Source organism: Zingiber officinale, chromosome 11A (genome assembly GCF_018446385.1).
Source record: "Zingiber officinale cultivar Zhangliang chromosome 11A, Zo_v1.1, whole genome shotgun sequence".
NCBI lineage: Eukaryota > Viridiplantae > Streptophyta > Magnoliopsida > Zingiberales > Zingiberaceae > Zingiber > Zingiber officinale.
In genome coordinates, this window is record NC_056006.1 from 41,779,041 (window position 1) to 41,785,006 (window position 5,966).

A 5,966-nucleotide genomic window follows, 5' to 3' on the forward strand; every position below is an offset into this window, starting at 1 on the left:
CTATTCCCCCCCCCCCCCCCCTCTAGCACTTTTGATCCAACAATTGGTATTAGAGCGGGGTCGCGTTGATCTGATGCAACCACCAATCACGCAATCTTTTTTCGTGGTATTTTCAGTTTTACGGAGTCAATTAGAATTATCTTAATAGCTATATTCTAATTAATTTTTTTTAATCGATTTTTGCTCGAGACTGGTGCAACACCACTCGAGTTCGCAAATTCTTAACTTTATTTCCCGCACTGTTAATCCAAGACCTAGTCTTGGGATATTCCTATTTTTTTGTTGTTGCATATCGCTAATGGCCCAACAAGAAGGTTTCAGCACCGTTCGCCCCCCACTTTTCTCCGGAGAAGACTTTGGATATTGGAAGGGGCGAATGGAAACCTTTCTCAAGACACAGTTCGACACGTGGATGATTATCAAGACTGGACTACAACTGCCATCCGATGAAGACGGCAAGCCGACACCCTGCGAAAAATGGGAACCGACCCTAATCAAGAAGGTGGAAGCTAATTCCAGAGCAACCTGCACCCTCTAGTGCGGACTGACCAAGGAGGAACTCAACAAAGTTGGATCATTCTTCAGCGCAAAAGAGCTTTGGGAGAGGCTGATCGAACTCCACGAGGGCACCTCCGACACTAAGGTAAGCAAGAGAGATCTCTTGTTCAATAAATTATATAATTTGAAAATGCAGGAAGACGAGACGGCCAGCCAACTTCACACTCGTATATAAGACATCCTAAACTCCCTCTACGCGATCGGGCAAAAGGTCGAGAACAGGGACATCATAAGGTACGCACTTAATGAGTTTCTGAGGAGCACATTGTGGGCATCAATGGTAGATGCCTACAAAGTCTCCAAGGATTTATCTTCCATTAGATTAGACGAATTATTTTTTGAATTTGAACTTCATGAGCAGACTAATACACAACCACCCGAGAAAGGTGTAGCTTTGCTTGTAGGTACCAGTAGAACACGCGAACCAAGATCACGACGAAGAACCGAGCTAGAGTCGGAACCAGAACCAGACTTAGACGATGAAGACGACGAACTAACAACCGAACTCGTGAACTTCGTAAAGAAGCTCTATAAGAAAAAGAATGGCTTTAACAAGAAAGACCTAAAGAAGGCAGTCCAATCAAAGGAGGGGCAACCGAGCTCAAAGGTCAAGTTTGAGGTGACCTGCTACGGATGCAACCAGAAGGGGCATATCAAGGCCAACTGCCCCAATCAGAAGGATGCAAAGAAGCAAAGAAAGAAGAAGGTACTAAAAGCAACCTTTGAAGAATCTTCAGAAGAGGATACTGACGACGAGCTCGAATAGACGAGCCTTCTTGCCCTGATGGCCTGAGACCAGATCGATGTGTCCAAGAGTGAGAGCAAGTCAGAAGCAGAATCGGAAAGAAGCCACGGATCCGTATCCATTTCCGAAGGGCCCGATCCCTCTGAATTGGATCAATGGATGATAGATAGTGGATGCTCCAGACATATGACTGGAGATAGGTTGAAATTCACTAAGCTCAAACTGAAGAACCTAGGGTCAGTTGCGTTCGGCAACGACAGTAAACTTAAGGTAATCGGAAGAGGTAATATCAAACTTAACTCCAATTTTGTCATTCAAAAAGTTCTATTAATTGAAAATTTTAATTTCAATCTATTGAGTATTAGCCAGTTATGTGATAGTGGATACTTAGTTACCTTTGATAATTCTGGATGCTTAATTGAAAACGTTGACAACCCCAAAATCAGACTTAAAGGACTTAGGAAAAATAACATCTATACAATTGACCTACCCTCAATAAAGTGTCTCTTGACACAACAAGAGGAAACCAACTTGTGGCACAGAAGACTGGGTCACACTCATATTAGACTCATTTCGAAAATAAGTCAAAACGGCTTAGTCAAAGGATTGCCCAAATTAAGAAATCTAGAAAATACAATTTGTCATCCCTGTCAACAAGGAAAACAAACCAAGTCAACCCACAAGTCAACCAATCTAGAAAGAACCAACTCTTTACTTGAGCTCCTTCACCTAGATCTATTTGATTCACATGGAGTCAAGTCACTAAGCAAGAACCAGTATTGCTTAGTTATAATTGATGACTACTCCAAGTTCACTTGGGTAAAATTTCTAAAAACAAAAGATGAAACTTTTGAAGTCTTTAGTAATTTTTGTAAATTAATAGAAAATGAAAAAGATACTAAAATTAAAAGGATTAGAAGTTATCATGGGGGGGTGGAATTTGAAAATCATAGATTTATCCAATTTTGTAAAACCAACAGATACAAACACGAATTTTCATGCCCTAGAACCCCCCAATAGAACGGGCTAGTAGAACGGAAAAATAGAACCTTACAAGAAGCCGCTAGAACCATGCTAAACGAATATAATCTAAATCATCAATTTTGGGCTGAAGCATTAAATACAACAAATTATATTCAAAATCTAATTCTAATTAACAAACTTTATAATAAAACCCCCTATGAAATTTATTATAATAAAATTCCCAACTTAAACTACTTAAAAGTATTTGGATGTAAAGTTCATATTTTAAACACTAAAGACTACTTAGGAAAATTTACACCCAAATCAAACCAAGGAATCTTTTTAGGGTACTCTACAACCAATAGGGCCTATAGAGTTTATAATCAAAATACCCTAAAAGTTGAAGAAACAACTAATGTAATATTTGATGAAGAAAATAATCTACCAAATATAGTTCAAAATATTGACATTAACCCAAGAATTATAGAAGACGATGAAATTCAACTTAACACTAGTAAACCAGAGGAACTAAATCCTAACACAAATATAAGACCAACAAGAATAGGTACTTCTCACCCACCTGACCAAATTTTGGGTGACCCAAACTTAGGAGTTAGAACTAGATCTTATATAGAAACCTGAGTCAGATTGCCCTTATTTCGAAAATTGAGTCTAAGACTATAGAAGAAGCCCTACCCGACCCAGACTGGATCATTGCTATGCAGGAAGAGCTAGCACAATTCGAAAGAAACCAAGTCTGGGAACTTGTACCTAAACCCATAGATAAGTCCATAATTGACACCAAATGGGTATTTAGGAACAAATTGGATGATCAGGGTGAAATAGTTAGAAATAAGGCCAGACTAGTAGCCAAAGGATTCAGTCAGGTTGAAGGTTTAGATTATGACGAAACCTATGCACCAGTAGCTAGACTCGAATCCATTAGGATGCTGCTAGCTTATGTAGCACATAAAGGATTTAGATTATACCAAATGGATGTCAAGTCAGCCTTTTTGAATGGATTTATTAAAGAAGAGGTATATGTAGGTCAACCCCCAGGTTTTGAGGACTTAGCTCATCCAAACCATGTATTTAGATTAAAAAAGACCTTATATGGACTAAAACAAGCACCTAGGGCATGGTATGAATGGTTATCTAATTACCTAATATCCAAGGGCTTTAACCAAGGTTAAATAGACCAGACTCTATTCGTTAAAACAATAGAAAAAGACATTTTTGTTGCCCAAATCTATGTTGACGACATAATTTTTGGCTCAACTAACACCAAACTGTTAAAAGAATTTGTTAATTTAATGGAAAATGAATTTGAGATTAGTTTGGTGGGGGAACTCAATTTTTCTTAGGTTTACAAATTAAACAAACCAAAGATGGAATCGACATTTACCAAACCAAATATGCCAAAGAACTAATTAAAAAATTTGGCATGGAAAACTCAAAAATTATAAATACTCCAATGGCAACAAATAGCAACATTGATTCTGACCCAGATGGAAAACCAGTAGACCCAAAGTACTATAGAAGTATAATAGGTAGTCTACTCTACCTAACTGCAAGTCGGCCCGATATCTTGTTTGTAGTAGGTATGTGCGCAAGATACCAATCCTGTGCAAAAGAGTCACACCTAACATATGTTAAAAGGATACTTAGGTACATTAAGGGCACCCTAAATGTAGGACTTTGGTACCCTAGAACTTGTACCTTTGACTTTGTTGGCTACTCTGATTCAGACTATGCCGGGTGCAAGTTAGATAGAAAAAGCACAAGTGGGAGCTGCCAAATTCTAGGTCAGTGCCTAGTAAGTTGGTCAAGCAGAAAACAACACTGTGTTGCTCTATCCACTACTGAAGCTGAATACATAGCACTAGGAGAATGTGCCTCCCAACTTTTGTGGATAATGCATATACTAAAAGATTATCAGCTAGAATACAAAAATATAAAAATTTTAATTGACAATATAAGTTCAATTAACTTAACCAAAAATCCAATTCACCACTCCAGGACCAAATACATAGAGGTAAAACACCATTTTGTAAGAGATCATGTGGCTAAGGGTGAAATTGTACTCAGCTATGTTGAGTCCAAGTCAAACCTAGCTGACATTTTGTTACGTTCCACAAGTGTACGGAAATGTCGCAAGTAATATAAAAGATTATCGTATCCACAGGGACTGGAATATGCATTAGAAATATCTCAAAGCGAATTAGCTAAACAACTAATCAATTGGTTTCAAATGCTAAGGATGAAAAACAAATCTAAAATGAAAGATTAACAAACAAGAGTTTGGGGTTTGAGTTATGATAAAGGAAGGTTCTAGGAGTTTTGGTTTCTTTGTAAGATCTCTTGAATGTATATGGTTTACCAATTTTTATTTCTCAATTGTTTAATATTTGTAGAAGGTTGCCGGTTCTCTCTTGCAATAGATAACCGGCTTAGGACTGAAAATGTACCTAAATGTGATCAATTAGATATGAACCTACGTTGTCCTTACACAGGATTGCACCTATTACTATGCTTCCCTCGGATATCAACATAGAAGTTCATAGCTTCTTAACCCATAAAGATACAAGGATTGAATCATAAAATCTATCCTACCCTCTTGAATATTCTCATTTCCCCTTCAAGGTTATCCCTCAAACGTCCTTACATGGGCTTGCACCTGTCACGTGGATCCCTCAGAAAATCGAGTGAGAGTTAATCTCTACAAAGTCTATAAGATATCCAAACAATCAATCAAGAATGAGAATTAAGCTCTAATCACAATTAATCATTCAAGATCTAATCGATACAAACTAGGCAACATCATAGAAACAAAGAAATGACAAATCCACAAGAGTATACATCAATTTATCTCACAAATACTCCCTCCATCCTAGAACAAAAAGATCTACTCCATAAAACGAAGAAAGAAAACCAAAATAAGAAGATTACAAGCATTTCTTCAATCCCAATCCAAGAAGAGGAGAGAAAGAAAAGTTATCTACAATATAGCTCCATCTTCGGATCCAATCCTCGCTCCCAGAGTCGAATTCGCCAAGATCTCCCTTTAGATCGCCCAAAAATCCTCCCAAGCATGGGAGGAATCCACCAAATCTTGCTTTCTCCCAAAGGGGAGAAGATCCCCTTTCAAATCTTCAAAGAGGCTTTAAATAGAGGGGGCTTTCGGGTGCCACACGGCCCCGAGGCATAGCCGTGTGAGGTTCACATGGCCAGAGCCTTTCCCCTCTCTGCCATCCATACACGGCCGTGTGGTGTACACGGTCGTGGACAACTCCCATCAAGACCTCCAAGCACGGTCGTGTAGATCCATACGGCCTGGACTGCCCCAGCTTCTAGAAACCTGGCACGGTCGTGTGGTGCACACGACCAGAACACTTTTAAGCGCTGGGAACCCTGCACGGCCGTGTGATGCACACGGCCAGGGCCTTCTTGGTCTCTGGAAACCTTACACGGCCATGTAGATCCACACGACCATGTAAGGATTGAACTCTGATTTGCTTCAAAACTTGGCACAGCCGTGTGAGGTTCACACGGCCAGGCCAAGTTCCTTGTCTGTTTCTCCTAGTTGACCACACGGCCAAAGCACTCCACCCAGGCAGAGTCGTGTGTAGCACACGGCCAAGTGCTTTCTCCAATGCTTAGCTCATAAGTTTGTCCAAGAATGTAGAATCTTCACCAAATT